Source organism: Geospiza fortis, unplaced genomic scaffold, assembly GCF_000277835.1.
Source record: "Geospiza fortis unplaced genomic scaffold, GeoFor_1.0 scaffold166, whole genome shotgun sequence".
Taxonomy (NCBI): domain Eukaryota; kingdom Metazoa; phylum Chordata; class Aves; order Passeriformes; family Thraupidae; genus Geospiza; species Geospiza fortis.
This window is the reverse complement of record NW_005054310.1, coordinates 2,195,843-2,219,717: the sequence shown is the minus strand read 5'-3', so window position 1 is coordinate 2,219,717 and position 23,875 is coordinate 2,195,843.

Sequence of the window (23,875 nt, the reverse complement as noted above, 5' to 3'; positions counted from 1 at the left end):
CTGATGTATACTTAAGGAATACAACACTTTGACTAATAGAGCCCAAATGCTGCACTAGAGACATGTTGCCTGCTTCTAGTGTTCCTGTATTTTATGCCTGAAAGAAAGAAAAAAACCTCATTTTATTCCAGGACAGTTACATTATGTAGGAGGCTGTTGAGTCTATCTGGAATTCAGACTGAGCACAGTATAGCATAAACAGTTTGTCTCTTCAGGGACTAATGTTTTTCAGAAGTCCAATTATTTAGACTTTTCAAAGTCCTGATGAAACTAAAATTTCCAATGCCTGAGCTTTTGAGGAGGTTCTTGATGTAAAATAAATCTTGTGGTGCAATTTTTAGTTCTCTTTTTCACACTTGTGAGATTACAGTAGAAACCAATATTAATTGGTGCTATAATACTGCTTACAGTTTTCCTATGCAAAGACAAACTGAAGTAAAGTGAGTTCCACCATGTTTAGTTGATGTGACTGCCTTACAGCCTTTATTCTTTTTTAAATGGCAGTTTGCTATATTTAAGGTCCAGAGGACAGTTTATGCTGCCTAACATCATCCAGTTACCTTTTTACTTGTGTTTTCTTGTATGTGTTATACCCAACCAGTATCAAACATAGCATACAAATGGGAAGCACATGCACAGAACTATTCTCATGCTGTATTATTTAATACTTTTACATGTATTATGCTATTATTCACTTTGCTATTTCATCTCCTAACAATGCAGATGGTGAGTACCTTGTTATGCAGTCAGAGGAGTGATGTAGGAAGCTTTTACAACTGACATCACTGCAGATGTCAGAGTTTGCCAAGTCTTGGTCTGTGCTCCTACCGCTGATCCTGTACAGGCTCTGAGACAATGCAAGCTACTTCCCTTTACTGTGCTGTCCAATCAGTTTCAAAGCCACAAAAGATATTTGGTAGAACCCTGTAGAAAATAATGAAACTATACAGTGTGTGGGAATGTCCCTTGGCATCTTCACAGGTTTGGCCTTCCAGGAAGCCATGCAGTCTATCACTGTTACTGCACAACAGTTCTTCTGGACCAGTTAAATACCAGTTTTTCACATGTCCTTTGCCACATGTGCATGGACCTGCTTCTTTATTCTTGGCTACTTGGAGAACATGACCTCGATATCTGGGTGTGAAATACTTGTAAGTTGTCTATAAAATGTTTATAAAAGATATGAAAGAAGAAGTGAAAGGTAGATTATGCTAGATCTTTCTGCTGGTAAAATTTCATTGCTGGGCTTCTTCTCCCTTTCTCCTCACCTTCTTTGTGTTTTCCCTTCATCCAGCAGACTTGCTGTGTATTTCTGAGATTCTCAGCTGCCTAGGAATTCTGCATTTCTGTAACTCTTGATTACATCCATCTTCCTGATTAATTTCCTTCTTGAAATCCCTCAGGAGATCAATGCAGATTGGTATTTTCTCCTAAAACTTGTCCTTTTCCTTATTCACTATATTTCTTAACTACAATAAAGGTCCTTCTCTTCCTTCACAGGCATAAGTGACTGTTTGTTAGACACACGATGCTTTCTGTATTGATTAAACAGTTAACAATTCATCAGCTCAATGAGAGGTAATAGTCTCCCCATATCTCCTCTTGGAGACTTAAGAGGAGGATTCCAGACAATTCATTGCAAGCAATAGGAAATGTTTCTGTTCATCATCTATTCTTGATCTTTCTTTCCTATTCCCAGTGCTTAAATTGAGATGGGAGTGGAACTGACCAGAACTGGTTCAGCCTGCTTGTAAGTTTAATTAGTGCAGCAATGAATGTATATAGTTTCTCATTGAGAGACGGAGTGACAATAATTCATTGCTTTGGGCTCACACTGCATTTACAATGACTGACAGCCTAGGTCTTCACAGGATACCATGGCACTGGGATAAAGGCAAAGAAAGGAGCAAGTAAAATACCTTGTATTCTTCCTTATATTAGCTGTAATGTTCTTTGCCAAGCGGGTCCAGAACTTGCTTAAAAGTCTAGAGGGGAACAAATATGTACTTGTCTATCAATAAAAGCGGCTCTTTGCCCATGGCTGATATGCTCTTCAGTTCCATAACAATCCCAGATAGGCAACAGCCAATAAATGAAAGAAAGGCTGTAATAAACATTGCTTTGTTTCTAAGATAAGAATTTTGTTCTGGGTAACTGTGGTTATTTAATTCAGTAAACATTGCTATATTTTCATTCACCTTCATAAAATGGTTTAAGTAAACTTGAAGTTTCCCTGAATATGGGTGGCAGTGTGGTATTTATGTGCAATATTTAATCTGACCTTTGTCATAAAAACTTCCTGCTTTCTATACTATACTGCAATTGTGTTATAAGAAGGGGCCTATGAAAAAAGTTGATAAGTTTTACAATAAGTACCAACATGTTTCATGTCAGGAAAGCAATTTGTGAGCATAAATATTGAGCACCAAAACACTAACATTTTCGTCAAATTCATACTATTGTTAACTGACAATAGAGACTGATCCAGCTTTGGTTTTTTTTCCAAAGTCTGTTGGAGGGGGTTTATTTTGAAAGGCTGTTTTGTACTTTTAGTTTATGAGGAACTGAGGTGTCTTAGCTGATCTGAGAACATATACTCAGAAATTGCAATAAACTTGAATTCTTCATAGAGACCCTTCTGTGAGTTGTGTTTTAAGTAAGCATACATATTTAATTATTTAAAATCCAGATTATAACAACAGCATCAAATCAATAATAAATGATTGTTGTTCTATCTTTAGGTATTGTAACATGATTCATCATATATATTCAGCATGTATATAACTTTCTGATGTTATATGATAAAAGAAAACACTTGATTTTTTTTTTTAATATCAAGTTTTATGATCTGTTCTTTTACCAGGCTGATACTGAATTTAGTTACAGTCCCAGCTCTACCAGTGGCAGGTGCTGACCCTGGGAAATTATTTACCATCTCCATCTGAGCTGTTGAGAAAGTGGTGCTGCTCTCCCTGGTAAAATGCTTTGAGGTTGACTGATCAGTGGCACTGGAGGGTGAATTACTGCTGGTTATGAGTCAACCCATATTTCTACCTCTTAAGATTTGTAGGTAGTGTAGCAAATGGCATACCTCAAAAATGCACCTGTTTGGTTTTTTTCTTCTATTTTGATTCAAACTTCATTAAGGTAAAATATTACAGAGTCAGTGATATAGCACTGGCATTAAGATAAACAAAGTCTGGTAGGTAAGCCTGCACTCATCTAAATTGTGATCAAAACGATGCATCATTCTGTTACACGTCACCTGGATGGTTTCCTTTGTTGCCCACCATCATTAAATGAGTTGTTATTTTGCATTAGTAGGAAGAAGAGGGCAAAAAGACTCAGGTTAGCTCTCATTCATGTTAATAAAAATATTTCTTCCATGAAAACCGAAGTGATCGCTAGCCAGTTAGAGAAGGAAACACAGAGAAGTTTCCTTGCCTTACCTTGATGGGCAAAGTCTGTTGTGCTGCAGGAATGCCAGCTGCCAGAGGTGGATATGTAAGTAGTTCAGAAATCTGGATTCACACATTCCTTCACATTCCTGACCTACTTAAGGCAACCTCATTGGAATGTAAGGAACTGGATTGTTGACAAGCAGATGTTTTTTCATCCTTTTGATGCAGTGAATATCCACATTGGTTCCTTGCATGCTGGATGACGTACCTGGGCAGATTTTACCTAGGTTGTAGCTACTGCATTGCAGTGTAACCTGTTTTTTAGTAATTTCACTGTTTTTCACTGTTACCTTTAAAATGAGCAGAACACTTTGATTAGGAAGAAGCTTGATTAGCTCTGCCCATTATGAAGCAATCAAATGCTTTTAATTACTTCCATGATTATGTTTGTTTGATAATATTCTTTCAGTCTGAAGCTTTAATTGCTTCTAATTTTTCTAGAATTATCAGTTGAATGAATCTCTCCACTTACGAGTCTCTTTGTGCTTTTATATAAATTTCTGAAGTGTGACTGTGCTGTGACTTGTATGTATGTCTAAGTCAATATTTTTTTAATAGCACCAGGCTCTCCTATTATCTTTTCTTGACAAGAATTATAGAAGAATGCACTGTAAAACCACCTGTGAGACTGCAGTGACCCTCTTTGTATCAACTGTTTATTGAAGATCCCTCATCTAGCATATGCTGCTGGAAAAGCTCTGGCTCATGTTTTTCTTTCTGTCCTCCAGGGGAAAACTCCCTTATGGAGCAACCTTCCTTTCTACATTGGAAGCTAATGACTTGCTTGTAAACATCACAGTCCTTACCAGTATCACTAAGAAGGAAAAGCCCTGGAATTTATCCAGCTGTAAGACTGTGACCTTAGCTTCCTTTTATTGCAGCCTTGGAGTCAACACAAAGGGTGCCACAAGGAAATGAAAACCCAAAGAACCTAACCGGTCAATTTCCACTATTTTTTCACCATGCTCTGTAAAGATGTTATATCTCCATTTTGAAGGGACTGAGAAAATAAATTCACCCAACTGAGAGATGAGAAAACAGATATGGCTTCTCTGGTCTTCTGATTGGTTTTTCAAAATTGCTTCAGGTCTTAGATACCTTAGAAAGGGAAATTTGAATCAATTTTTTGTCAGAGCTAGTTGCATCTTGACTGCTCAGCCAGTTACCTGTAGTAAGAAGTATTGAATATAAAAGTCTCACTATTTTAAGGAGAAATGTATGAAAATTATTGTCTTGGTTTAAGACAATTTAAAGAAGTGGACACTCTAAAACTATTTACATCTCCTTAAGTTACAACCAGTCTCTTTCCATCAATAAGGAATGGATGCAAGCAGATATAAGTGAAAAAGTAACAGTTTACTAAGAAGTGAAACAGCAACAGGAAAAAGAGTAACAGTAAGTAATCCGTAGATACAAAATTGCTGAATTTCACAACCCCCATGGGAACAAAGAGTCACCCAGATTTGTCCGGGTGCTGCCCCCCTCCAGGGCGGCCCCTGCCACACGCACCTGTCTCTTAGAAGACAAAGGGAAAATGGCGGCTGACCCTGCCCACAAAATGGCGCCCACCACAGAACGGTGACTGCGTCGCTTGGGAGACAAAGGGAAAATGGTGTCGCCTCTCTCCCATAAAATGGTGGTCCCCAGTTGACCATGTGGTCTGGGAAACAAACAGATGGCAGACAAGAAGAACCCTTACAGAAAGGCAGGAGGTTACAGAGCAGTTTTAGCTACAGATGAAGACTTGTCCCAGTGCGCTGCCTGCAGAGATGCCACCGGTATTGGTGCTAATGTCATGCTGCAGGTGTGTGTGGGGCAGGGGGAGAGATGGGTTTGTTGGCACCCATATGGGGTGGCCCAGCCCCAGGGACCAGCTCAAGCTTTGCTGCTGATGGGATTTTCAAAGTTCATCCTAAAACCAGATTCTAATTTTGAAATGCAGCTTTTCCAAGTGGCTGCAGTTGCAAGCCCAGAAAGCCACCCAAAGCAGAGCCTGCGCCTTCGGCAGGCACTGCCAGGTGGAAGTTTGGGTTGGCTTGGGTGCTCCAATCTTTTCAAGCGACCAGCACCTCCTGACTGCCACACAATTCCAGTTCTGGCCACACTAGGTCTTAAAAAAACAGTGACTGGTTTTGGGCACAGATGGATATGGAATACAGTAACATTTTGATTTACCTAGGACAAGTAATAGTAATATTTTTTTTTCAGATTGTATTGTTTTTTTACATAGCAGGCTAGTTTGCTAGGGCTAGACTCATTTGGTAACACGGGTACACTCTACTCCGTACATACGCGTACATTCATATGCTTCCCCTGTCCCTTGCATCTTAAATAGCTGGGCATGAACTGGATTGAACTGTTGATGTTTGCCTTTCTGAGACCAGGTTTGAGGTCTGCTATATCAATGTTAAGTATTTGAGTATGGTCAATAAGATGCAGCCATATTCTCTTCCTCACAGTAACGGCAGAGAGGTATTCCCATTCCCTTTGGTTTCCATGCAGTCCACCCGTACAAAAATTACACTTATAGCATGTTTTACTCTGTTGTATTTTTGTACACAATAAAATGTGAGGTTTTTGTTTTCCTGTAGAGGTTTGGTTAGGAACATAAGTGAAAGATGGAAATACCTATTCATAAGATCTCACGTATTAGTGTAAAGTCTTTCAGACTTCACTGCGCTCCCCTTTGAGATTTGACCTATCAAAATCTAATAAAATGTGCAGTGTTCAGAATTACTCTGCCGCATTTAGAGTTTCTGCTATTCTCTGCAGATGCAGAAGGTTTCTAGTAGAATTTCTTTCCATGCTTGTTTTAGTCTACTAATGGAGTGACAAGTAATACTTAATTTCTTTAAATAAGTGTTATAACTACCAGTGTTTGCTTCAAGTGGGCCCAGATTAGCTGTTAGAGTTTATTTTAAGTCACTGAGTTTCATCTGGGACTAATTCTGAGAATGATACAGGAAAATTCCTGTTGTCAGTGGTTGCACACTGATCCCATTTTGGATGTAACAGTACAAATGCCAGTAGAAGGACCATTACATGTTCTTTCCACTGTGTCCCATGAGGGACACAGAAAGCCAACCACAGCTAACGTTAAGGGGGCAAGGGGAGATGAATGATTCATTCCTGTATTCATACACACCATATAAAAATGCTGAAAGAAAGATACAGTCAAGACACTCAACAGCTACAAAATTCCATAGAACAGAAGTATTAAAATACATTCATTTCCTGCTTTTGTTGCAAGGGCACTTGATCCATTGTAGAAAGAGAAGAGTTTGAGGAGGCAGATTGAATTGCAGAAGTATAAGGTGGAAAAAACCAAGGATTGTCTTGGCATTATCTCTCTCCATTGCAAGGCACAATACCACTATAGGTTAGTAATTAAACAAAAAATGCGTGGTTTAGGTGTTGAGTCTCAGTCACAGAATAGATGTGATTTTTGTGTAATCTATAAGGTATCATCATACTGCTGTGCTTAATCAAACTCCCCAAAACGTGTGATTAGTTCCAAAATTCTTCAGATGATGTTTTTACTCTAATTGTTTACCAAGAGCTAAAATCAGTTCTAACAGTGGAAATGGTGGAAAATGTGTAAAGATTATGTCAAACATCAGAGCTGGGAAAAGAAGGGAGTATAAATAAGGCAGAAAGAAATATACCTGTGTGGTAAAAGGATGTAATGAGAAGAGAGGCACAAAATGGGGATGGTTAAGCATAATGGGTGGAGTGTGTTGATGATCAACACACTCCTAAAAGCAAAAGAGAGCAGTCAGTTTATTTTTTTTTTGATTGGACAGAACTGGAATGCAAAGTTGCCCTCAGAGTGCTATTAAGCAGACATTAAAGCTTGCTTCTTTTGTTTTTTTGTTTTTGTTTTTTTTTTCCATTTTCTTCTGCGCCTTTTTTTTTTGAGAATACTGCTTTTGAAAAATTTCTCAGATAAAATAGAAACACTTTGTACATTTTGCTTATGTAACTTTTCTACTGGGATTTTTCCAGTTAGACGTGACTTTTTGGTAGAGGGTAAGAAAAGTGGATATGTTTGTTTCATGAAAATTTATTGGCATGGAGGAAATAAAGACAAAATGGTGCCTCTTGTGGCCAAAAGTAAAGACTTTCAGTGCTCTTGGAATTAATTGGGTGTAAGTTCACTGACTCAAGGAGACTTGATGGCTTCCTTGAGACTTGGAGACATGAAGCGAGTGTTAATGGTGGGTAAGCACTCTCCCAACTGTGCCTTTCCAAGACCATGTTGATGATGGGATTGGGAGAGGGGGGAGCAGGCAGGTAAAACACTGGCAGCAGCAAAACTGGCAATGAACACAAGGTATTAAATCATTACTGGGACTTGGAATATGATTAGGGAAAGTTAATGGAAAACAAAGCCACTGTGCCAAATGACTGTTGCTGGGTTAAAGGAGGCTAATTTGCAACACTGTAATGAAATTAGGCCTGCTGCCTTTGTTTCTGACACTGAACAGTGTTTAGAAAAAACAACAAAAAAGTATGGGTTGTACATTTGTGGGCCCTCAAGTTCTCTGCTGGATTTGGAAGCTGGAATGGTGCTGCCAAGGTGGAGTAGCAGTGCTTTCTGGGGTCCTTTGGAAAGTGACTGGCAATAGACAGGTGTGTAAGATGGACACTGAACCCATCAACTGAGAACTGCTCGTACAACAGAGGAATTATAAGGACATTTTGTTGTCTGTCCCCTGCCTTTTAAAGAGGAGTAATTTCCAAGAGGTGTCAGCTCTTTCAGCAAAATTCAGAGGGGTAGACATTTCACAGCCTTCTTAGGTAGTCTGTTTAGGCTTAGACATCAATTAGCTGGCCATTAGAAAGTTAATCCTAACTGGAGATCTAAATCTGCATGGCTGCAATTTAAATCCATTGCTGGATCTGCTGTCCTGGGTGAAGGGAAAAGACCTTTCATCTCTCTCCTTTTTGTAGGTGATGGTGTAATCTTCTTGCACTGAAGTCTTGCTCTTTAAACTAACTACTTTAAATCCTCCTTATCAATAATAATTTTTTGCAATTTCTTTGGGAGAGAGGGAATGTTGTGTTTTGGGGTGGGATTTTTGCTATCTTCTGGAAACAGTGGGTAGAATTCAACTTAAATTTTGAATATCTACATTTGCAGCCATCAGACTCTGATTTAGCATCTGTTCTTAGAGGAGAGAAACATGACTTTCTGAAGTCAGTTAACCTAAAGCAGATACATGAACTAAGCTAAATGAACCGTCTTCTATATTTGTTCCTTTATGACTGTAAAAAGAACCTGAAGTGCAGATGTCAATACTGTTTACTTTTTAATTCCTGCTCTTTAACACCCTTCTGTCCTATTTACAAAACTCCCAGGGAGTATTTTAGCTTTTTGTTTATTGGCTTATTTAATAGTTTCATTAAATGAATAATATTTTATATTGCTTTTTCAATTTATGTAAGTAGAAGAAGCAACAAAAGCCAGCCTTTTCAACATGAGTCACTGGAGTGCCAGGAATTTAATATTAATATATAATATACTTTGTTGAAATACAGTGCAAGTACAAATTAGTATTGTAATTAATCATATCTCTGTTAAGACTCGTAACTAAAATGGTAACGGTATGTACAATTTCATCTATTATTGAGCTTACCTAGTATATAATATTCTTCAGACTTAAAGATGCTCCCTTAACCATAATTTTCCATCTTCAAAAATACTGAAATGGCCTAAATGTTTTAAACACTGTAAATATTTTATTAAACTTTTATTAAACAGAGGGAGGTGTTGAAGTAGAGTAACTCTTGCAGCTTCTTTAAAAGGTGACTCACTTGACCCAGTGTGCATTGTTTAAGACATTTCGTCTTGTTCACGTGGGTGGGTGCTTCTGGCTCATCCCATGGCACACGGGCTGTTTGCCTGCTATGTTATACAGCAAATGGGTGTGAGTCTCCTCTTGGATTCCAGGTAATCAGATTTTGGGATGGGAGTTGTATATGCAGGCTGAGGAGACTGTTTCAGCTGATGTTGAGATATTGTTACGTTTTTTATTAATAGATTCCAGACAGCAGGTGTGAGTTCTGCTTTGCAAAGATCTGTGGATTTCAGGGATGAATATCTGAGTGAGATTTATGCATACATGTTACATGAGAGAACATGCTGCTCTTTTTTTCTGTTTCTGTACAAAAATGGGTATTAGAACAAGAAAGGCAGCCAGAGTGGATTATAGCTCTGCTGGAATAATGCCAGAAACTCAATAAACTTCATGTAACTGTAATTTATCATACTTCTTTGCCATTTAAAGGGAGGCTTTTAGTTCTAACTGTGACCTTAGCCTATAGGGTATTGCCTAGGCAACATTCCCCCTCAGAAATTACCACCAAAAAATTACTTCGTATCACAAGCACATTCTTTGCATAATTTTATTTATATTCTCACTCAAATAGCATACATTTTAGATTTTATGTATATCCCTCACACTGAAGGTGGTATAGTATCATTTGCATTAGGGGGCTGATTCTCTCCTTCATTATATCAGCTAGCGTAAAGGGAAAAAATTGTAATTTTAGACTCATACAGAGCCACTCAAGGCTTTCTAGTACATAGATTAAAATGATATTTCCTGCCTGAAGATGGAGGGCCTGTGCCCTTGTGCTGGTCAGGAGGGTGTGGAGGAAAGAGTAGAGTTCAAACACCTCGTGGGAGTCCCCTTTGCCAGGGACGTGGGAGAAGAGCGTGTCCTGCCAGCTGCTCCAGCTGCTCCACAGTCCTTCCCAGTTCATCACCTGAGCCTCCCAGGGGAAGCAGAATAGCATTTCAGGCAGAGGAGGCATTTTTCTGGCTGAGGTCAGCTCTGGTTGAGTTGCTCAGGCTGTCTCAGAGCGCTGCTGTGGGTTCTTGTAAAGGGGGCCCTACCAGTTCAAGGCACTGGGCTGCACACCTTTCTCTGCCGTCCTGGCACCACTTAAAGATGGCAGACAGGATTGTCACCTGAGACATTGACCACTGCTAGACATGTGCACTTACCACCTTCTCACATGTAATTACTCTAGAAATAGATACTTAACTACAGGTTTGCTATACATAATGTAATGCTAAACACTGGCAATTAACATAACCGCTTCCTATTTGTGATGTGCAGGGATACAGAATTGTATAGGTGACTGGTGTTTTTCTAGATACAAAATATTCCTCTTACAAAATGAGTTATTTTAATTTATATTTCCCTGCAGTAGTCAATAGCAGCAATTAGGTAGGTAAGTACAGTTTTTGGAAGGTTACATAGATTATGAAGCAACTGCATGCATTTTTATGCAAGTTTACATCATTAAATTCAAAATGCGTGTGGATTCATGTCCTACAGCAAATTTTTATTGTGATTTAATTTAGCATTTCAGGCATTTCACTATTCAATATCTTGCTTTCTACATATGTATATTTAATATGTATAATTTTGATCTGCTGCTATCAAATAAGCTGAATTAGTAAAAGGCAACACAGTGTTCAAATAATTTTGCTTGATGAATGCTTTAAAGCCTATAGAAAATACAGTGGAAATGCTTAAATTCTCATTAAAATCTGTCTGGTTTACTCAGTAATACACACTAAAGCCCTTTATTAGGTAATTTCTTGGGCAGTTTTCACAGTGATAACATGGTTATCTATCTTTTATCTAGAGATACTTCACTGCAAAACATACTCTAAGAAAAGAAGGGTTTTAATGAACAAATCCAGTAGTATTAATTTTAAGCCCAGTTGAAGTACTAAGCCAAAAAACAAGAGGGTATGCATTTAAATAGTATCTCTCCAGTAAAAAATGCTGTTCACATGAACACTGAGCTCATCTGCCACATTAGTTTTTTTTAAATGAAGGATCATATTTCTTCCTTGGGAGCTGAATTGCTTTGTCAGTGTTTCATCTCCTGAGTAGTAGAGGTTTGGACCAGGTTACCTCAAATTGATCTGTGTCGTCATATGTTTTGGTCTGTTGGAGGGCTCTGCTGACACTAGGGGTCTTACTTTACAGGAGTAAAGCAGGAGTAAAAATGCAGGTTTCTTCCTTGGAAAAGAACAAATTGTTTTATTTGAAAACCCCTAGTAATGCTATTTAAAGTATTGTAAGTTCTGTTGAAGTCTTATAGGATCTTTTAATTTAGCATGTTCACCTGGTGCTTCCTTAAAGGGGTATCACACCAACACCCTCCATTTAGAGCCTTTATTTGTATCCATATATATTTGAACACTTCCATCTGACCTTGGTTTTCTCCCTCCCTGTTTTAAACTGAATGGCAGATACTGGGAAAATCAGATTTAATCAGTATTGGTTTTTTAAAAACTGTTGAAGTGTTGCAAAATATAATGACATGGAGTATCAGCCTAGATGTTTCATTTTAGTTTTGCATCATCCTGGGGCTTTTGCTCATTCATTATTATGTGACCTTAACATGAGGTGTAGAATGCTCTCAGGTTTTGCTTCCTCGGTGGATGTATCTGAATTAGGCATTATGTGTAGTTTTGTTAATTATATTTGATTTGTGCTTATAATGATATGAAAACTGCCAAATAGTAAAATAGCCTCTTCTGAAAAACAGTGTATTTCAAAAAATAGATGTATCACCTTTTTTTAAAGCACCCTCCATGTCTTTAGATTATACTTTCCATAAAATAAGACATTCAGAAAACACTTTGTGTTTTCATGAGGTTACTGCCTATATTGGAAAAAAAAAGTGCTGATAGCAATTTGATTGTTCATGCCATGGGGTGAGAGTCATTCCAGAGGAGAAGGATTCTCTTTGGGGCGCTGGGGAGGCCTCAGTGAGCATCACCAGCCACCTCGGGGCAGCGCCTCCGGCAGCAGTTGCTCACGGAGCTGCGCGTTTGCAGCAGCCAGGGAACAGCTGCTGCCTGTGTGTGCTTTTGCAGCTCCCTTAACAAATGGCTGATTAGAAATTGAGCAAAAAATGATACTCAGCACAAAACAGGAAGGTGTCTTGTGTTTCTGAAGTGTGCACATGATGTGGTGAGAGGAAAAGGAGATGCAGTAGGAGGAAACATTGTTTTCCCTAGAGAGATCTGGCTTTTCAGCGCCATGGAAAATTAGTCTTGTTTTGTATCATGGAAAGTCAGGTGCTGCAACCCATCAGCATCTTGTTTGGGTGGGGCAGCAGGGGAAAGAGAAAAATCAAGATGTGTAACTGTGTGTCTGAGGCAGTATTTTGGGGCTGTGAATTTGTTTAACTGATAAAAATGTCCCTTAAAAATGTCTAATTCCTTCTGTCATGCGAAGATACTCTGAGGTGAACACCAGTAGCTCAGCTTGGAGGTTTGTTGCAAGTTCTAGTGTAAACAATGCCCATCAAATTAATTGCTAGAGAGCTAATCGTGATGGTATGGATTTTACCCCAAACATTGCTCTAAGCACCTATTGGTTCCAGCTGAATTTCAAGGAAACCATGGTGGCAGAGGCCTCCATTTGGTGATGAATGGCAACCTATGTCAATTTACAGGGAAGAGAAGAGGACATGGTTGATGAAACAGCTGCTTTTGGCATAGGGCTCCTCCGTATTAATCCACCTGGGTACCTGATCTGCCTTTAGGCAAGGGAAAGAATAGAAGGTACATCCTGATTGAACAGAGAGGTGTGAACAAAAGCACCCTTGCTTATAAGAAGTAGGGATTGCTGTCATACATTATTGGGTCACCTCATGCCATCATCTTTTCCTGTCCATTCCTCCTGGCAATGGCAACAATACTTACTTTACCATGGAGATGCTGTGATGACTGCATTAAGAAGAAAATTTAGATTTGTTTGGAAATGTAATGGAAATGTACAGGCCTGTAATTAGTTGAAGAGATTTTTTGCTTTGAATTATTGGCCCTTGCACTGTCATACCTAGTCAGTGGGGGCCCATTTGTGTTTCAGCTACAACTGCCTCCTGATGCTGAGTTAACAGCACTTTTTAAATACAAAATAAATTGTCAGCACCTGATGCTAGTTCAGAATTAACATTATTTTAAAAGCCCTGGTAAAGTGATCCTGACTGCCCAGGCTTATTTTGTGGCATACCAGTTATTGTAGAAAGCAGGGCAAGCATGGAGAATGGGTTTGCACCCCGCGTCTCCTGCCACCCTCTTGTGCATATGAGAGACCTTCCTCAAAAGCCAGACCTCAGTATGAACACAGTCCAGACTGTTTACAATGAGAGAACACCTCAATTCAAACAGCTATCAGGGAGCAAGTATTAATCATGCCAATATTCAGCAAGCCATGTGTGAGAGCTTTCTTGTTCCTTTGAGCTTAATATGGATAAAGCCAGTAAAGAAAGAGAAAATGGAAAAGGTGGCTTCACTGATAAGAAACCCTACCATAAACTTTGAATTAGTGACAGTGTGTACCAGATTTGCCTGTGGAGTGTTTCATTAGTATTGTGTACTGCCTGTACTGCATGTTAGCTTTCTGCTGACATGTCACCTGAGATAACAACATCATCTATTTAAAAGGCTCAGGAAAGAGACAAATTAGTTTCCTAGTGTCCTAAGAAAAATGTGAGTACTAAATACATTTGAAGTGTTTCCACACTCAGTGGAAATTGTTCTGTGTTTGTGATTTACACATTTTTCTTAGTAAAACAAAAAAGCCCCCAAATTATTTTTTTCCTCTGATCATGTGACAGAGTGGATCAGGGAGATAAATCTCATTCAGGAGATGAAGCAATGTACAATAACATTATGGGACCAGCTGCTCTCTTTGTGTAATTTGCTGCATGGACTGCATTTGCAGAGCCCAACAAGGTCGAAACCAATTAGCTAATTAGAACGTGCCAGAAATAAGATAGAAGACTTAAGTGACAGGAGAAGTAAATGCAGTTCTTCAGTCATTTTGCTCAGCAATACTGATCTAAAGATTGATATGGAAAACACTGAGCGGTATATTGTGCCTAAGATTATATTTATCCAACAGCTTTTTTTTTAAAACTTAAGAGATCCTGATGTTGCAATACTAACAAGTACAAATTCTGCAGATAAAATGGCAGATTTTAATAAATGGAACAGCTGAGTATTGATCTAAGTCAATACTCAAGAGCTACATAAAAGTAGCTACATAAAACCGGAATGTTTTAATAGGTTTACAATAACAAGATAGGGGTTTTTTTTTTAAGTAATATATCATTTAAATGTGAATTTGTGGTTCAATTATCAAAGTGTTTTTTAAATCATTCTACATTTCTAGGGGTATAGGATCAGATATATTGCACTTGCAAGCAAGATGGCTGGTGATGAGATGTGAACTACCTTGAAGGTAGCATTCAGAGCAAATACTAAAAAAATAAATAAACACAATGTGGATTCTGGAGGGGTCCATGTTTTAAATATACAGGCTGTACTTTTCAGCTCTCAAATAAGCACATGAAAGCTATAATTTATCAGATTCTCTCTAGGCTGGCGCAGAAAAAGCCCAAGGGTGGCAAAGAAATTAGGAATGATGATAGGCTTTGTGCGTAGGGCCTACAGAGGCACAGCAGCACATCCCATGACACCACTGAAATCCGTGGGTGTGGGACAAATCGTACCTTGGGCAGGAGAAGTGAAGGCAGCCGGGTGCAAACAGAGGCATTTATAGCTCTCCCATCACAGGCATTGCAGTGACCTCAGCGTGGCTGCTGATACCTATCCTGGAGCCCTGCAAGGGCAGAACACCTTTCATTAAATTCAGTGCACCTGTCTAGACTCACACAAGGCTCTCTCTAGGATGGATGTCTCTGTAAGCCGAGTCCAAATAGTTCCTGCAAGTTCTGTGGTAAAGGAGGGGGAGCAGTATTTTATTTAGGTGAAGTTGAGGTTGAGTTGAAGGCACTGACCTCTATTCTTTCATTCCTTAGCATGTATAAATGCTGTGTAACACTACTGTCAGGAAGTATTGGGAAATAACTGTAGTAAGTGACATAGTAAAAGAGGTGGCACAGTTGTGAGTACCTGCTTGTTGTAGGGCAGTGTTGGAGACAGTATACTTGTGTACACTGTTGCAGATAATTGTTTTCTGAATGAAGCTGTTTGTACATAGTTGTTTACTCTTTGTTTTTTGTTTGTGTAGCAATACTGGATCTCTGATGTTGCTGTTAATGTTGCCTTTCATTGTTTACATTTTGCTAGGGTTGAAGCAGGCTCTAACTATTGCTGATGGTAACATTTTTTCATCATCTATTTGCTTCTTATATAGGTGAGTTTTATTAATTTCTTTAAAAGAAACTTCAAATAACTTACAAATAAAATAAGCAACTATTGCAGTAGGCAATTGAATATAAGACATGGGCCTTTTCTGGGAAATGCACAATTGACTTAAAGAAAGGATGTTTAGTAATAGAAAATTATTTTGCTAACTAGTTTTGGGGCAATTTACAGCCCTTTCAGTCAGGTGACTGGACCTGTGAGTGGTGCAAGCTGATCAATGGTCCATCAATATGGCAATGCCAAATGTATATAAAATGGGAAAATGTACTGTGGTCGTGGCCCAGAGGCTGAGCTGGGGACAGTTAGTCAGGATGCTACTCAGTCAACAGCTGGATTACTAATTTAGCTTTGAAAACTCCTTCTCAAGCTTCTCCTACAATGGCTTTCCTGGTCAGTTCTTGACTCTTCTTTTGGTCCAATAAAAAGCCCTGAGCTTGTTGTAAAAGAACTGCCAAGGTCTCATTGACACTTACTCTTCCTTGCTCCTCAGTCATTTCTGTTCAAAAAAATGAAAAGGTTACTGCTCTTTAAATATCCCTTCACAAGGGTCTGTGAGAACTGAACTGTCTAAATTCATGTATCTGGTTAGGTAAGCCTCTTTCTTTACGAAAAATAAATACTTGACTTTTGTCTGTCCTTACCTCCTTAGGAAGAAATCCCACATGTGAGCCTGTTTTGGAAAGTGGCTGTTAATGAAAGAGTGGTGCAGTGGTGTTACAAAGTTCTTCTGTCCCCTCCATTCAGAGTTCATGAACTAACAGCATCTCTTATATTACATCTGAACAGTTATGTAAAAAAAGCAAAACAAAATTACCATGCCTGCAAAATTGTTTTGTCTTTATTCTATTAGAAATGTATTAGAAATTGAGATGAGGGTAGGTTATAGATTTGTGATATCAGAAATGGAATTCTTCATGGCTGGTGCTAGATAGTCTTTTACCTATGTATTTTGACTTACATAAGGTAGAGTTGATATTCAAGTATATGAAAATGTCACTTAACAGTTCAGTAACAAAATGTAGTTGAAGTGGAAAGAGCACAAGTATCTCAGGGGCATGAAATAGTGAGTTCCACAAAAAAGGTAGATTGCTTTAATTAGCACATTAAGTCTATGGAAAAACTGTGTATGATTCTGTAAACTGAAGACTCATATTCTGTTGTCCTCTATTTATCATAGATAGCTTCTCTTGAATAATGATAGTTGCTGTTTAAGGAATTTTGAAAACATGAGATAGATAGGGATCTCCTTGGCTGCCGACTCCATCTCCTTACTGTTTCAAGTAGCCCTTCATATTGATCCATCTTCTATGCTTGTAAGGCACAGGGCAGGAACGTGTAGTTCTGGGAAGGGGATGGGAGTTGCATCCATTTTTTCTGTTACATGTTCTCATTGGTTTAATGTTTAGATTTTTTTAATCTTTATTTTTATTTGCACCCTAACTTTATTCATGGCCACCTTATATTTATTTATTTGTTCTTATGCCAGCTGTGCGTCCTAGACGGAATAATTTTTCCTTCCTTTCACTATTCAGTTCCCTGGCATATTTTCTCTTGACTTTCATTTCACCAGACCAGATATGCTTAAGCATTTTCAGTCTCTTTTTGTCAGATAGATTTTCCATTTCTCTGATCATGTTGGCACCTCTTTTCTGCACATCTTCCAATTTAAGCTTATCATTCTTTAACATGAGTGAACAGGGTTCTATGGCAATTTAGAGATAGCAATGATTAGATTTTGCCCATATTGGTATTTCCTTCTCTCCTGAAAAATCTTGTTTGATGCAGCTTAGAGTTGCATTGTCCATAGAACACTTAACAGCTCAAACTTAAATCCTATGGCTTATCCTTTTCCACCTTGGTAATTTTCAACTGATGAAATTCTGGCTTATGGAAGAAATGATTTTATTAGTCCTTGGGGGGATGGCCTTGCCATTTATATGCTAGATTTTTATTTCACTGGTGTTATTCATGTTCTCAGGGTCACCCAGGTCTTTGCATACAAATATCCCAGTGCCCCTCGGTATTGATTATCTCCCCAGAAATGAATTACCAGGATAGGTCACTAATCTAGTACTGACACTTTGGCTAAAGTAGTTGCAAAAATAACAAGATTTCTCCCAAGACTGGTCATTGAGGAACTCTCTTAATAGCTTCCCTCTAGCCTGAAACTTTCTAACAGTAACCACTTTCATTTCCCCTTTAGTTAGTTACTGACCTAATATTTCTGATATTAATCCTAATTTTATGTCAACTGAGTAATGATTTCCCATGTTACATGATATGAAAAATGCTTATCTGATCTTCCGATATGTGAGGTCTCTTCACATTTCCAGTGTCTAATAATCCCCAGAACCTTGAAGATAGCTGCTGAATTGATACAACGTGATCTGCCTACTCATCCTCCCTTGACCTGTGTGTCTTTAAATTAAATGCAGCTACTCTGAAAACTTCCTTTGAAAAAATACGCATTTTTGAAAAGCTTTCCAACCATCTGATGCTCTAATTGCTTTCTCCTCTCTCCTACTTTGCTGCCCTACTCTCTTCTACTCTCTTCTCTGCCTATAGGACAAGATAATGATCCTGCTACCTGAAATATCCTCTTCCTGTTCTTTCAGACTTTGCGCTGGGAATTGTTCTGTCACTCTCAGCTTAATCTTCTTGAGCTTTTCTTCTAGTTTTATAATTAACTGATCATTTATATTTTTTTACTCCTGTTATACATCTTCATCCCTGCATTCAATATTTTCACCCTAATCCTAAAATCTGTACCATCTTCACTACATTTTGATACATTTCTCACTGATATTTTATTCATATAGCTGAAAAATACTTCACCATTTGTTCTTATGTACAGACATATTTATTGCTAATCCCAGCCCATGTGCATGCGTATAGTTGTTTACAAAGAGCAAGTATTTTTGAGTAATAAAACATCTTTGAATTAAACAGCAGAGCTCTCTAGATCGTAATCCTTAATTCCATTCACAAAACTCTGAAATAACTTTTTGCTTACAATACACTCCTTATACATTGGGTTAGGCAGATATTCAAAGGAGCAGCATAATTTATTTGCTCAGGTTTTAGTCTAGCCTATCCTGTACAAATAAAATTAAAGAATAGTTTTCACACTTCATATTACAATGTGTTAGAAGATCACATGAACTTCTCTTCTATGTGTTAAGTCAATTTAGTGTTCAGATTAAGTATGGTTTTGGAAGACTGAAAGGAGGAAATGGAAAATACCAGTCCAGTGGTAGTTGGGAGACAAGTTGAATGTGTGAGATTAATAAGGATGAAATGAAGCACTCTAGAGTGAAAACTTTGAAGTTGGACACAGAGGGCAGAAATGAATGCAAAAGGAGAAAAGAGGAAAAGAAAAAAGCCGTAGGGAAGGCCACCGCTAAGCAGGCACCGTCTGCACAAGGGAAGCAAGAGCCAGGAGGGTTGTGGGGCTTAGGTCTTTTGCTGGGGTAAAACCCAGTTTTCTGCTATGAGAAAAAGGGTGACTGCAATTACCCACCAAAGAAATAAGAAAGATGAGGGGAGAAAAGGAAGAGGAAAAAGATTTTGAGCCTTGTGGAGAAAGATGTTCACTGGAGGCAACCACAGCTTCAGTGATACAGTGAAATAGAAGTCTAATATAAGGTAAGACTGTATACTAATGTACTATAATAATTTAGTCACCTGAGAGCACACAGTGGCAGTGAATGGTTCTAGACATGTTTGGGTTAAGTGAAAAAAATGAAAGGGAAAAAAGTTAAGAGATCAAAGTTTAATTATTATTTACTTTTTATTTATGTACCCAACACAAACATTAGAGTAACTTCTGCTACCTTTGTTGACCTTCTTTGTCTGTAGGATATAATTAATAGGGGGATGTTTTTTGCCTTTTGGAAGGAATGTAGTGTCTTTCAAGCTTATGAATAATTAAGGTACTCCATAGTGTGTTGCATTGCTTGCCTGATACTGGGCCACTAAGCTGATTCAGCTTGGTGTTTCAAAAGAAACTATTTTAATTTTTATAATTCAGTACTAAGAAAATTTCCAGGTCCTTTTTTATGGATTTTGATAGTAGGTGCTGTAATCATAGGGTAAAAGTCTTCTATATTGATTTAATAATACAGAGCAAAATCTAGAACTTCTTGCTTTGAAGGGTCATAGGGTTGCTTTAGAGATTTCCTGCTTTTTTCCCCTTTTAAAATTTTTTAAAAATTATTATTATTATTGTTTTCCCTTATTTTGGTGAACAGTGTTGTATAATTACATTTGCATGGCCAGGAAAGGGATCATGAAGGGTCATGGATAATTTCTGTGGCTGAAAGCTGTGCATGTGTGTGTGTGCCCACATTTGCCAAATTTCTGTTGAATCACACCTACTACAGGAGAGCAGGATGTGTTTTAGAACAGAGATGGCCAAGCTTTCAGAAAACTTTTCTGGCTCGTTGTTGGGTACCTTGTTGTGTAGCTTAGAAGAGTCCTTAGCTTGTTTAGGACTGCATACTGTAAGGAATCTGTCATGGTGCATTTTCATCCTCATTGAAGTACCAGCTCATTCCTCCCAGAAAAAGTGTCAGAGCTGTGCTGGATGAAACCTTTGAAACAGAAGCTTAACTCTTGTATTTGTTGGAGAATATCATGGAGCTGCCAGCAGTTCCTGCTACAGGGCTGCTCTAACACCTAGTCAAGATATGTAGATCTATCATGTGCGATATTTGGTGTACAGAATGACCAAAGATGCAGTGGCTTAGGAGTTCAGTTTAAGACAAGAGGCAGCAGATGAATATAACAGTGAAAGGGGGTGTAAGTCCCAGGAAACAGATTTTAAAATATAAATATAAGGTCAGTTTTGATCATAGGCAGAATTACACAGCTCATCTCTGCAGCCTTTGTGCTGAATAGGGTTCGGCCAGGCTAGTAGTACTACTGACTGCTTTAATATGTACTGTTCTTTGCAGACAGTATGTTTTGAGACTGTAAATAGAGTCAGGAACCACTATTTGGGATTTTTTGAATTTTAGTGGCCTCTGCAGTCTGAGAGGATTTAGGAAATGTAAACTTTGGGGTTTTGTTTTTTCATCAGAAGTTTCATTTGTAACAAAAAATAACTAATGAACATTGTCACAGAATCTGTTACTAGAGAAACTTATTTTCAGAATATTTCTCTGTAAGTGTTTTGTTGTTCTCATAATTTAAAGTATTTATAAAGGATTCCTTTTAAGAGTTAGTTAAGTTACATGGAGAGAAAAAATTTCACTAGCAAATAAGTTCCCAGAGGAACAATAACAGCAACTAAGAAACCATGTTATGGTAGTAGAAAGGTTAATAGCTATATGGGTCTATATGGGAGTGTTATGTAAGCCTCTGCTCTCACAAATCGCTGAGATACTAGATTATGCTGAAAGGGATGAAGATGCTCAGCTGACTACATTTTCAGCTTCATCAGTAGTTAAGTTCGTGCTAAGGAATTATACAGATGTTTCAGTGATTTAAAGGAATAGAATAAAAGTGCACTTTTATGTCAGTGGCATGCCAGTTTAATGAGTAATATTAAGAATGGTTATAAAGAAACAGTATGCAACAAAGTAAATTCTCTTTACTCAGCTTTAACACTGTAATTAAAACACAAATGCTATTTATGGGAAAATCTGTTGTTAAAAAACAATTACAGTAGCTTGTTTTATTCTGTTATTTCATTGAAAGACAATAAAGAATGTTATTAAATTTTTCTGTTTGCAACTAGAATGCTGTTGAATTTTCCTACATGATCATTTTGCTTTTTTACTCTTTCCATTTGTCTATTTCACCTTAAAGTTTTAAAGAGCTATTTTTTCCAGAAATAATTGGGTCATTTTTAATTGCTGTCAGCAATTTGTTAGTCAGAGTAAAGCTTACTCTAGCTCCAGTCATGGATTTGTGAAAGCTTCCAGTATTAACTGCTGCAAATAGCTTTTGTGGCAGCGCACTACCCTCCTCTCCAGCCCAGCTCACTGGACATCCATGTCCTCTGCTATTTAAATGAAGGTGGGACATCCTGCCCTGAGATGTTACGTTCTCGTTATACTATTTTTTTCTGAGCATGGTATTCAAAGAATAGACAAAACCATGCCAAAATAGTGATGGTTATTAGTATATCCAAAACAGCAGATGTATCTTACATTATATAAATCCTTATTTTCAGGAGTTTAATAATGCATGCTAGAATAGCCATATCAGAAGGGTTTTGTATTTTCAAATGGGTGCATTTCAAGGTAAGCTCTACACAAACACAACGTTGTCATTAGATAACATGTCACTGCTGTGCATTTGTTAGTTTGTTTTTCTACTGCCTCGATAATTATTGTGGTGAGATGATCTCCTTATTTACTGACATTCTCTAGGATCACACCAGTAATTCACCTGAAATGACTGTCTGCAGTCTTACAGGGTCTTACTGCTGAGGCTTTTCGAATGCTAATGTAGGTCATAATTAATCAATAGTGATTGTGCAAAGCATAAAACATTTATATGATCTTCATAACTGGCACCTAAATTCTCCACAAGAGACAGCCTGAAATAGTAGCAGAGCTTGTCCTTGCATCTCTCTGTTGTAGCTTGTACTGTTTGATGTGCTGGCATGCTTGCCCTAAATAGTCTCTGAGGTGAGTTGTTTGGATGTGTCATTTCAACTGAATATAGCTTTGCATACTCCTGTAGCACATAAAAGAATCAAATACCAAAAGAAATTCTAAATAGTATACAGCAAAATATGAAATATTATTCTTTTCTGCTACTTTTATAGAAGCAGCACTTTAATGTGCCATTTAATGTTATTTCTTGAAATACCATTTTGAGGAGTTAATAAAGAAAAAGCTTTATGTGCTTATTGAAAGACTGGTGGTTTGCTTCCTGTGTTACACAGGCTTAAGCTTCTTCTAATGTTAGGAACAAGGACATTCTTTTCTGATCTGTTTATTTTTGTCTTTATACCTTCATTAGGGTGGGAGTTTTTAGGTTACATTCCTTATTCCATCATTTTGACTACTATGTTTCTGGTTGATAGGCATTACAGTTGATTTTCCAACAGAAAAAGGACTTTAAAGCAGCAATTTACTTAAAGTAACTTGGTACTGTGTCCTGATCCTCCAATGCCAATGTCAGTATTTCTTGAAATTCTTTGGTTTATTGCTATAATGTTTTTCTTTCTTTTGACTGCATATTTGCACAGTACTCAGCATGCTAGGACTCCATCTTAATTAAATCTCAGGACTGAGCTGAAAAAAGTGTGAGTATCTATTATCTGGGAAAAATGTGGAAGGGAAGGATCTGGGATCCAATAAACACATGTAAAACAAAGTAAGCATTACCCTCCTCACTCTTGTTCACCCAAAAATCAACCCACCAAAACCTAGAGGAACAGTTAAAAAATTAATTTAGGTCCTTAATTGTTCGAATGCACATGGGAGACCGAGTGGTTAGCAAATTCATTAGTGTTTTTTTAAGTCAGCACTGACACAATACTGTGTCTACAAAATGTAATCCATGCAATTAATTTGTAATACTTCCTTAGGAGCACATAAAAAAGTGAAATCACATGAAGGTGAGGGAAAGCTTTGCTATACCATAAACATTATATTGCATTACATTGTACAAAGGTAATAATCTAAAACTGTATGCATGCCAGGAGGAATAACTCTGCAATTGCAAAACCTGGAGATGAAGCTGATTGTGTTACCTAAGATGTTTGCGCTTTTTTTCCAAAAGATAGAGCTAATACCTTTTTCATTCCCTTGGTTAAATTTTTTTTTATTGCTTTGAGTGATGAATTTTGATGTTTTCCTTTTGGAAAATGAGATTTCTGATTGACATTATTAAGGATATTGTTAAGAAGTACTGGAAGTATTGGAGGTGACCAGAGTTAAACATGGTAGATTTTACTGGAATGACTAATTATAATAGATGCTTGACTCCCATGAAGATTGCTGGGAATAAGGTGCTTACTCATTTAGATGCTTTTATAGTCTCCATTAGATGCTTTTGTGCATCTTTAGACATGCAAATACCTCATCTGCTGGTCTAAACAAAGAAGTGTATGCACTGGCAGCATTTACAATGACAGAAGTCAGGTATGCTTTGCCTCAAATCAGTGGGCTTTGTTCATTTATGCCTCTGTCTGAAGATACTCTAGATGTAATCAGTTTGGTTGCCAGCTGACAAAAAAAAA